General features: G+C 40.7%; 1 long non-coding RNA gene across 1 annotated transcript; it reads right to left on the bottom strand.

Annotated features, from left to right (window-relative positions):
- Positions 1-347: 347 nt before the first annotated feature.
- Positions 348-11,537, bottom strand: LOC122464308. The gene is made up of 3 exons (XR_006288248.1): positions 11,385-11,537; positions 2,968-2,973; positions 348-363 (listed from the first exon to the last, which is right to left on the bottom strand). It is a non-coding gene; the product is annotated as an uncharacterized LOC122464308 (long non-coding RNA).
- Positions 11,538-12,083: the final 546 nt, after the last annotated feature.

The following is a 12,083-nucleotide window of genomic DNA, read 5'->3' on the forward strand; positions in this document are numbered from 1 at the left end:
AATGAAGCAGATGTCCTACAGTTAACAGTGTCCTTCATTACATAACTTTGGTTAATCCCCAGAACAAGTCCATCCTGGGAAGCAGGGTTCCTGTGGTGAAAATAGTATGTGATCATGTAATTAAACACTGTATCTTAATCCATTCACACAAGCAAACCAAATTTCACACCAACCTTAAATAAGGCATTCCCTAACTTTTGAGTGAATGATTTAGCAACCCTAATAATGTAGTTAATGTAATTGCTGTGTGTAATTTCCAAGCTTTTTTTAAAAAGCAAACTAAAAAAAATAGAAATTCCAACATTTAGCATCATATAGACACACTCATAGGTCATCAGCAGGGTTCCCCAAAACCTGTGCTACCTGAAACCAGCAGGTTTCACACATTTCTGGGATGACACCTTCATTTTGTCCTTAGAAATACTGACATTGTGTGACATTTCCAAAAGGATTGCGTTTGACGGAGCTACAATGAAGCTACTCTACTCTACTCTACTGCTGAACCCTGGGAAATATTTAAGAAATAGCTAAATCTAAATAGGGAGGAGGGTTACAGAGGTCAAGGTAGTTATGTAATATGTATAGAGTAGAAAGAGCAAATAAGTGGGAGGCTTTTAAAAATATATAAACAGTCTGGTAAAGAGACAGATTGAGGAGGGTTTATACAAATAAGCAGAAGAAAGTTAAAAGGATAATTAGAGGAGCAAAGGAATAATACTGAATGTCAAGTTGCATGGAATATTTCAATTAAGGACTCTTCAGCTATATCTTCAATAAAGAGAGAAGTTCAAAGGTTAAACTGTGCCATTAAAAACAATGATGGGGGATTGGAGACAGGGCATAAGGAAATGGAAGATTTATAAACATTATTTGGCTTCTGTTATTACAGCCAAGGAAGAAAATGGAAAGCTACTTGGTAGACAAATAACACATCCTGGAATAATGGATAGGTACAAGAGAGCATGAACATAATACTAGAAATGAATGGGATGGAGAAAGTACCAGGAGTACCAGATATTCTTAAGGAAATTAGGCCATAAATTAATAAGGATATATATATATATATATACAAATTATATATATATATACACACACACGCATATATGTCTGTGCATATCCATTCTATTTAAAAGAAATAAAATGATTGGGTTGAGCCCCCATTTAAAATTTTATTCTCTCCCAGGTTTTAGGGATGTAAAATGTAAAACTCACAGTCATATTTATAGGACTTTCTTCCCCACTCACAAGTATGCAGTACTCCTTGGGAAACCCGGAACAAAGCAACTCCTCTGGACAGAGTCTGTGCTCTCATCAATAGAGACTGTAGTCCAAGACAAAGCCCATCAAGTCCCCTTGTTGAATTTGGACTCCTAATCCAAACAGTCTGCTTCCTGTCAGCTCAGGGTGCTCCACATTCCTCAGGCTATCCCTTTCACAATTCCTCCTTCCTTTCATAAACACATTTATATGCACCACTTAATATGGTTTCCACAAACAAACACCAAATGTTACACAATAAAATGTACAGCCAGACCCACACTGGGGCAAAATTATGCATTATCTAAATGAAGGGTGCCAGAGCTAGATTTTCCTTTTTCTGCCATAGGGAGAGCAGACAGCTTTATATCCCTCTAAATCTTTTAGCTCTGTGGCTTAAATCTATATTTATAAAACCTGTTTTGCTTCATAGTGCTTTACAAACATTAACTAGTGTGGTAGCTGATATTTTATAATCTTGCATCCTGAAAAGTGGTCAAAATATCAGTATTCCATAAGAGATATTGTATACACCATTATAGAGCAGTTAGCTCAACATCTAGGATGAGGAAATATTTGAAACAATTTTATTGTACTTAGTAAGCGGAATCCCTTGAACATCAGTATTTGACTGAAAATTGCCCAGGAGATGGAGGAGGCCTCTATAAGTTAATTGGTAGAATTCTGCAAAGATATTTCTATCATGGAAGATAATAGAAATACAAAATGCTATAAAATTAGATTTTTTTCAGATTAGCATTTGTCATCTAGGCGTCACAACAGTTTAGGCTGGCAGCCTAGGGAAGTATGCAAGATGGAGAGAGTTAGTACTAACTGGTAGAAGTCATAAGGCTTCAGGAAGGGAACCAGTGGCCCATTGCAGGGGCATCAGGTAAACATGTGTGAAGAGGGATTAAGAGCTGCAGTAAATCAGCTGGGGAGAGCAAGGTAAAGCCCCTAACCAAACTGATGCAAACAGATTTAGTTTGTTGCCATAAAGAAAAGCCTTATTTTTGGGACAGTCCATGTATCTTTATAACCATTTCACCTGCCCCTAATAATCATGGGTTTTGATAATGTAAAATATAAATTACTCATGCTGACAATGGATTTAAAAACCAAGGGATATAATCCAAAATTAGGGGGGGAAGACAGCCAAATCCACACTCAAAACTTGTATTGGAATAAAAGTGAGGAAAGCCTTAAGGACTCTTACTTGTAAAGCACACAGAAATGTATTTCCTCAGATTGGATACCAGCACTGTCATGAAATATTAAAGCTTTGAGCTGGAAAAGCACCGAGGTATTAGATATAAATGAACACGCTAACAAGCCCAATTTATAAATTGTAAGTAAAATTTAAGTAGCACCATCATATTTAAAAGAGCAAGAAGTATTCACACGGCACACATTTCACATGGCATATATTTCAAACGAAGACCATAGAATAAAAACTGCATGCATCAGTTAATGAGAGGAAATAAAATATTTTTTATAACAGAGAGACAGGGAAACAACATACAGGGTGTAGTGACTATAAAGGAAAGCTGTACTAGAATAAGCTTAAAGTTGGGGAGAGACTTGTTAGGTTCAGAAGTTGTTTCCTGTTCCACAGTTCATATGTTCTTTATTTTTAAAAACTCCTGATGAAAAATCTTTAAACACTTATAGCCAGATTTTCACATGTGCTCAGAAACCAGTAGCTCCAACTGGGAACTGATCTCTTCTGAAAAGCTGGCCATTAGAGTGTATTATTTTCCTGAAAGTCCATGTGTGCAGTGATGAGATAGATATGCATGACCGTCCCAGAAACTGTGATTTGGACTTTTCACTTTATTTGCTTTCAGCTAGGGTACTGATCATGCTGTTGACAGCTATTATCAGTTCTTACAGGGGACTCTCAATTCCCTGGCTCTCTGCCATATTCTATTCATTCCTTAGGCTCAGAGGAGTCTATGGGGTAATGGTAACATCTGGGAATAGAAGCCCCAAAGGGGCATAATGGCCAGGAGATGGCTAAGAACCTGCCTGGGATCTGATCTTCTGCATTTTTATACAGAAGTACAAAAGACGGGTAACAATCAAAGATTCAATCATTTTTTCAGTCATAAACCTTGTGAAAAACTACAGCTGAACTCATTTGGCTATGTGAAGCCTGATTAATGAAGATTGATTTGTCCTACTAGTAGTTTCTTCACTTGATCACTGTTATATTCTTTGTGGGTTAAGACAGTTCAGCTCCTGGCCAGGGCCCTCACTGTGCTAGGCACTGTACAAACACATAGTCCTTGCCCCAGAAAATCTGCTCTGTGGACTCTAGATTCTGGGCCTGAGTCTGTACTACTTTGCACCTTGTGCAGTTCTATATACCTGTGGCAAGTGGGTACAGAACATTCCCACGCTGATCGGGTAGTGTTTTACATCCACTTTGCAAATGTGCAAATGACTATACAAGATGCAAGCGAGTGGGCGATCAGGTCTTGGCCTCTTCCTTAAAAAAATGTTTGAATGATATTGCCAGCTGGATGCACTGGAGTTATCTTAGCCTCAACCTTGATGCTTTGTTGCTGGACAGAGCTCTTTGATATGAGGAACCTTGCTTTCCTTTGTCTCCTCACTGGCATAGGGATTTGTTCAGCCCAGAAGACTCATGTTAAGAATCCTAGCACTTTTGACCAAGCCTTTTCCATAGCAAGCCACGTGTTGGATGTGATACAAAAATACTTTTTCCAGTTGTTCAGACTGCAGAGACTAGACTATGCACTTATATATCCCAACACAACAAGAAAACTTGCCTTTGTGATTAAGAAACTTGATTATTATAGTTTCCTCTTAGCAGGGTTCACAGCAAGGTTTCTGAAGTAAGCAGAATGCAGCAGCTTATCTGCTTGTTAGGTGAGCAACAGCAATCATATTATGCCAGTCATGTCCTTGGCACTGGATACTTCTAAAGTTGATGATTTACTATAAATCAGCACTGCTTTTTCAAAGCTCTTAATAATACTGGCCTTGGCTCTGATCTTGAAACTCATTGTAAAGGGTATCTGTGCTGTCCACACCATCCATTGTTTGAAGGTCTCACCATGTTCTCTTAAAGACGCAGACAACTGAGACTTTGCTTTGGTGCGCCCTATACAGTATGTGGAACTTATCTCTCATGGAAACTGAATCCTGTATATCTCTTCCCAGTTTTTAAAATCATCTAAGTTTTCTTACCCAAAGGTGTTTGGGATTGTAACAGGGTTCGCTTACACTTTGGCACCTCCTCAGCCTGTCTTGGGAATTAGCTCTACAGTTGGTGCACCTCCTTCAGGTGGTGTATTGCCACCATGACTCCCGCTCTTGGATCCACATCTCTCCAAGGACTGCGGCACCCTCATCAGAGACACAGCCCTCTGGCCATGCCACACCCTGTGCTCCCCCTTCCAGGGGACCTGCAGTGCACTGTTCAGCCACTTCCCACCAGTGGCAAACTGCAGTCCATGGTCTAACCACCTCCCGTGGGGCTCCAGCACCCTCTTTACCCTTTATTGCGGCCTCAGTGTGCCAGCAACCAGCCAGCCAGCCAGGACCTGTCTCTGGCTTCCTCGACCACTCTGTCCAGGGTGCTGGTAGTTGTCTTGGCCCTTCAGAAACACAGTCCTTCTTCTCTGGGCTCCCAGCAGAGAACTGCCTTCCTCTGTCTTTCAGCTCCCTTTTTAAAAGGGGCCTACTTGGCTCTGATTGGCAGCTCCTCTCAGCGCTCCTCTGACTGGCTGTCTCTGGCGTAGCCTCCCTAGGACTGCTTTTAACTCTTTTTTTTGGCCAGTGAAGGGCAGCTGCCCCATCACAGGGATGAAAATATATTATCTTTCCCTCTCATCCCTTTTTTCTCATTTTGGTGTTAGATTCTGCTTTTGCATTATGTGTTTGAAATGTATGGTGATTTTAAATTATGTTGAATTTCATATTAACATTTTATATTGTGTAGAAGTTCATCGGGGCAGAAGACAAAATGGATTTATAAATTAATTAACTAATAATAATAATTATTAAGTTTTTTATTCCAATACCATTGATGCCAACAAAAAAATAACCATTACCCAACTTTAATATCTACTAAAACTATGTGGAAGCTACCATATTTCTGCAAAGCTATTAATGTGAACAATGTGTGCTAAAGGGTAAAATTTGAAGCTTAAATCGTATTAAAGCACTACTAATCTATTTTTATCATAAAAGACGGGGGGGAACCTTGAATGCCCCTTCTTTTTCTTGCTACATATCTTAGGCCATTACTGCCAACCCATCAAATAAAAACTGCATCTCCTAGAAGCTAAAATTGCAAACACTACAAGTCATGTTGAAGGTGACATGAAAACAACCATTTCTGGCATATCTTGTATTTTTACAGCTGACTATTCTCTCCCTGACATTTTTAGTAAAGTTGAGCAATATCCAGATTCCAGCCTTGATACCAGTCGGCGCAGCAACATTCATCTTAAGATGACATCTGTTGAGAATTTTTCAATAACTTAATGGTTATAAAGCATGTGAGGAGGGGGATAATAGAGGGATTATGACATAAAAATGCTAAAGCCCTTGTGGGGGAACTGCTGCACATAAAGTTTTGATTTGGTAATTCAGACTAATGTAGTTTGTAGTCCTCTAGAGAGAGGGCAATAATGGTGCACAATATGCTCTTAAACACTGATGCATAACGCATTGTGCTAGAGCCAAAAGGCACTGTACAATATCATTATAGAGAAAGGAGAAGTAGTAACTTTGGGAGTTGCTTTCACAAAGATCTAAAGGCACAGGTGATAAACAATGCTATTTCTTTCCTCTCCATGTGCCGTAATCGATTAATAGACTATTTTAGGAAAACATGGTATTTTCGTTAATATGGTAATATGGTAAATCTAAGAGTTGTACTTTTCCCAAAGATCAGTGTCGCGCAGTAGATCATGGACTATAGTTAATCTTTTCAGTAGATTAACCTAGAGGATGTATAAAATATAGTATTGTTTGTCTTTAGTATAGTATAGTATTGTCTTTGAATTCTGCTGAATTGAGGTGTCTGGAAATATAAACACAATCAATAAATGTAAACAGATGGTACTTTATCCTTTATTAGTTGAAAACAATATACATCTTTATTTCAAAAGAATAGATATTTTACCAGTATCTGGGATCCGATCTGAAAGATACAGATAACTTTACTTGTACTTTCTTCATTTTTGCTTTTGGTACTTTTAATTTGCATTGCATGTGCAACTCAGTATAATGTGGAACATAACATTTAAAGAACAAAACATTTTTTTGGATTACTTCTTCAGTACTTCTAGAAGTTTGAATTAAAGATGACAAACATAATGTGTTTGAACAATAACTTATCTGTACTGGTACAGAGCAAAAAATCTACTGTACTTAATGATTTTAGAGAAATTACATGTATAGATGATATTTCTTAATTAAAAAGGGCTCTGTGAAATTTGAAAGACAATTGCTATACAAATATGGAAATCTCTTTCTTTTTTGATTTTTCAATCCCTCTCATGCATTTAACAAAATATCCTAACTTTTTTAAAAAAAGCTTCCTCTCCTGAAAAGCCATATACAAGAAATAACAATTCTTGTGCATGTGCACGAAGTGTCCAATATAATGGCCATTAAAATCAATGGAAAGACTCTCGCTGGCTGAAAGGGGCATTAGATAAAGCCTATAGTGTAAATACTTTCATCAGGAAGGACTGTATATCTTTCATTGTGTGTCTGGTTATGCTCAGAAAAAGCTGATTGAGAATTTTTCAACAAAATGCTTTTTTGCCAGAAAATGCTGATTTGCTGAAAATGAAACTTTTTGTGGGAACATACCAGATTTGACTAAATTTTGCTGGGAAACATTTATCAGATCCAGGATGGATTTTTTTTGAGGGGGAGAGGGTCAAAACCAGAGAGGAAAATGGCCAACAGCTTTGTGGTTAGAGCACTCCCTGTCATGAGGGAGGCCTGGGGTCAAGTTGCTGCTCTGCCTGATTTAGAGGAGAGTCTTGAATCAACCTCAAGGTAAATAGCTTTAACCATGGGATTATAGAAACTCCTGTCTTATCCAAAGAACATTTAAGCTCTTACATCAAATGAAATAGCTCCAACATGAGACAATGAAGGCACTCAACTGGCCAATAGCTCTGTGGTTAGGGCACTCACCTGGGATAAGAAAAACCCATGTTCAAGTCCCTGCGCTGAATCAGGGAGGACAAGGACATGAAGTGAGGTCTTCCATGTGATAGGTAAGAGCCCTCGTTAAGAGGCTCTTGCTCATCCTGGAGGGGAACTCTTTCTTTGGTTTGTTGTTGAAAATCTTCAGAAGGTTTTAGGTTTATACCAAAATCTCAAAAAGTTTTTCAGGATGGAAAATTTCCACCACCCCAAAATTTCAAGTACAATGTACAGAACAACAGCATTTAGGGGTATTTGCAAAAGAAGGCCAGATCTGGGGCTTCATTGCATTGTTCTAGATCCTTGAGCTTTCATAGGCAGGAGTGTTGGAGCCAGATGTTGTCCACATTGCTGCATCTATTTTTGTTCTAGGCTGTCTGGTTGCAGCAGAGAGGGCTGTAGCTAGAAAATTTTACCTCTCATAAGAGAATGGTGCTTTTCTATGGTGTTTGCAGCTACAAAATATTCACAAAGCTCCAAGAAGAAGCTCTACTTTTTCATATGCATATTACAATGGCATATATGTGTTGTTATAGCTGCTATTTGGGTGTACTTTATTTGAATCAATACATTCATTAATGTCCCAGAAGAACAAGTCCACTACAAGTATCTCTTCTTTCAGAATCTAATCATTCAGCTATACTCAGATGTATTACACACTGTTACTGGCTACCATGCAACTTTCTTTCTTTCTTTCTTTCTTTCTTTCTTTCTTTCTTTCTTTCTTTCTTTCTTTCTTTCTTTCTTTCTTTCTTTCTTTTCAATTTCAGTCCTTCCCTGATGTGACCCTGACTCAAAGTCCATTGACATCGATGGGAGTCTTTCAATTGAATTCAAAGGGCTTTAGATCAGGCCCTCTGCTGGGAATTTTTTTTCTCTCTTGGGTGCTTCTAAGAATTAGGTTGTTCTTTTAGGCAGAGCCCTGAAAAAGATGTGTGTATAAGTGGCACATACTCCAAAGAATTCCTAGAAGTTGTTAGATTATAAGAATGGCCATACTAGGTCAGAGCAATGGTCCATCTATCCCAATATCCTGTCTTATGACAGTGGCCAGCAATGTTCCCTCTAATTTTTGACAGGCCGTGGGCGCAAAAAATTTATTCTGTGCAAATTGTTGTGCTTCTGTGCAAATTTTTGTGCGTGTGGTGTTTCGCCGTGTGCGCGGGGTTTAGGATCTGTGTGTGCGCGCACACGCACACAGCTTAGAGGGAACCTTTCTGACACAGGGAAGAAAGGTAAGCAGCAGGATACGGACCCTGGACTTCAGGAAAGCAGACTTCGACTCCCTCAGGGAGCGGATGGGTAGGATCCCCTGGGGGACTAACATGAAGGGGAAAGGAGTCCAGGAGAGCTGGCTGTATTTCAAGGAATCCCTGTTGAGGTTACAGGGACAAACCATCCCGATGAGTCGAAAGAATAGTAAATATGGCAGGCGACCAGCTTGGCTTAACGGTGAAATCCTAGCGGATCTTAAACATAAAAAAGAAGCTTACAAGAAGTGGAAGGTTGGACATATGACTAGGGAAGAGTATAAAAATATTGCTCGGGCATGTAGGAATGAAATCAGGAGGGCCAAATCGCACCTGGAGCTGCAGCTAGCAAGAGATGTCAAGAGTAACAAGAAGGGTTTCTTCAGGTATGTTGGCAACAAGAAGAAAGCCAAGGAAAGTGTGGGCCCCTTACTGAATGAGGGAGGCAACCTAGTGACAGAAGATGTGGGAAAAGCTACTGTGCTCAATGTTTTTTTTGCCTCTGTCTTCACTAACAAGGACAGCTCCCAGACTGCTGCGCTGGGCATCACAACATGGGGAGTAGATGGCCAGCCCTCTGTGGAGAAAGAGGTGGTTAGGGACTATTTAGAAAAGCTGGACGTGCACAAGTCCATGGGGCCGGACGAGTTGCATCCGAGAGTGCTAAAGGAATTGGCGGATGTGATTGCAGAGCCATTGGCCATTATCTTTGAAAACTCGTGGCGAACGGGGGAAGTCCCAAATGACTGAAAAAAGGCTAATGTAGTGCCAATCTTTAAAAAAGGGAAGAAGGAGGATCCTGGGAACTACAGGCCAGTCAGCCTCACCTCAGTCCCCGGAAAAATCATGGAGCAGGTCCTCAAGGAATCAATCCTGAAGCACTTACACGAGAGGAAAGTGATCAGGAACAGTCAGCATGGATTCACCAAGGGTAGGTCATGCCTGACTAATTTAATCGCCTTCTATGATGAGATTACTGGTTCTGTGGATGAAGGGAAAGCAGTGGATGTATTGTTTCTTGACTTTAGCAAAGCTTTTGACACGGTCTCCCACAGTATTCTTGTCAGCAAGTTAAAGAAGTATGGGCTGGATGAATGCACTATAAGGTGGGTAGAAAGCTGGCTAGATTGTCGGGCTCAACGGGTAGTGATCAATGGCTCCATGTCTAGTTGGCAGCCGGTGTCAAGTGGAGTGCCCCAGGGGTCGGTCCTGGGGCCGGTTTTGTTCAATATCTTCATAAATGATCTGGAGGATGGTGTGGATTGCACTCTCAGCAAATTTGCGGATGATACTAAACTGGGAGGAGTGGTAGGTACGCTGGAGGGCAGGGATAGGATACAGAGGGACCTAGACAAATTGGAGGATTGGGCCAAAAGAAATCTGATGAGGTTCAGTAAGGATAAGTGCAGGGTCCTGCACTTAGGACGGAAGAACCCAATGCACAGCTACAGACTAGGGACCGAATGGCTAGGCAGCAGTTCTGCGGAAAAGGACCTAGGGGTTACAGTGGACGAGAAGCCAGATGTGAGTCAGCAGTGTGCCCTTGTTGCCAAGAAGGCCAATGGCATTTTGGGCTGTATAAGTAGGGACATAGCCAGCAGATCGAGGGACGTGATCGTTCCCCTCTATTCGACATTGGTGAGGCCTCATCTGGAGTACTGTGTCCAGTTTTGGGTCCCACACTACAAGAAGGATGTGGATAAATTGGAGAGAGTCCAGCGAAGGGCAACAAAAATGATTAGGGGTCTGGAACACATGACTTATGAGGAGAGGCTGAGGGAACTGGGATTGTTTAGTCTGCAGAAGAGAAGAATGAGGGGGGATTTGATAGCTGCTTTTAACTACCTGAGAGGTGGTTCCAGAGAGGATGGTTCTAGACTATTCTCAGTGGTAGAAGAGGACAGGACAAGGAGTAATGGTCTCAAGTTGCAGTGGGGGAGGTTTAGGTTGGATATCAGGAAAAACTTTTTCACTAGGAGGGTGGTGAAACACTGGAATGCGTTACCTAGGGAGGTGGTAGAATCTCCTTCCTTAGAAGTTTTTAAGGTCAGGCTTGACAAAGCCCTGGCTGGGATGGTTTGATTGGGGATTGGTCCTGCTTTGAGCAGGGGGTTGGGCTAGATGACCTCCTGAGGTCCCTTCCAACCCTGATATTCTATGATTCTATGATTCTATGAACAGTGGTGGCCAGTGCCAGATGTTTAGTTTGCTTAAGAGGCTTTGGTGAGAGACCCTGTCAATGTCTTTCTGAAAGTCCAAGAACACTGTATTCACTGCATGACCGTTGACCCCCTCAAAGAATTCTTATAGATTGGTGAGGCATGATTTCCCTTTAGAAAATTCTTGTTGACTCTTCCCCAACAAATCGTGTTCATCTATGTGTCTGTTAATTTTGTTCTTTACTATAGTTTCAAACAATTTGCCTGGTACTGAAGTTAGGCTTACAGGTCTGTAATTGTCACAATCGCCTATGGATCCCTTTTTAAAAAGTCTCATTAGCTATCCTCCAGTCATCTGGTACATGGGATGATTTAAGTGTAGATTACATACCACTGTTAGTAGTTCTGCAATTTCATGTTTCAGTTCCTTCAGAAGTCTTGGATGAATATCATATGGTCCTGATGACTTATTACTCTTTAATTTATCAAGTTGTTCCAGAACATTCTCTATTGCCACCTCAGTCTGGGACAGTTCCTCAGATTTGTTACCTAAAAAGAATGGATCAGGTCTGGGAATCTCCCTCACATCCTCTGCAGTGAAGACTGATGCAAAGAATTCATTTACCTTCTCTGCAGTGGCCTTTTCTTCCCTGAGTGGTCCTTTAGTACTTTGATTATCCAGTGGTACCACTGATTGCTGAGCAGGCTTCCTGCTCCCGATATACCTAAAAAAAATGTTGCTGTTAGTTTTTGTGTTTTTTGCTAGCTGCTCTTCAAATTCTTTTTACCCTGCCTAATTATACTTTTACATTTGACTTGCCAGAATTTATGTTCCTTTCTATTTTCCTCAGTAAGATTTAACTTTCAATTTTTAAAGGGTACCTTTTGGCCTCTAACAGCCTCTTTTACTCTGCTGTTTAGCCATGCTGGCATTTTTTTGGTCCTCTTACTGCTTTTTTGTGTTTGGGGGGTGGAGGGGGGAAGATACATTTAGTTGCTTCTCAGAGACATCTCTCTGAGACACACAGTTCCCTCCCTGCTACCCAGGGCAACAGTTCAGGGAAAAGTAAGTTACCGCAGTCCTTGGGAAGGTGCAGTTCACTTTTTCACCTGTGATTGGCGAGAAAGTGGTATGGCAAGGTTTCACGCTCCCCTCCCCCAAACACTTTCTTGCAGTGGGGAAGTATCAAATATCAGTGGCTGCACTCCTCATCAA

Source organism: Chelonia mydas, chromosome 2, assembly GCF_015237465.2.
Source record: "Chelonia mydas isolate rCheMyd1 chromosome 2, rCheMyd1.pri.v2, whole genome shotgun sequence".
NCBI lineage: Eukaryota > Metazoa > Chordata > Testudines > Cheloniidae > Chelonia > Chelonia mydas.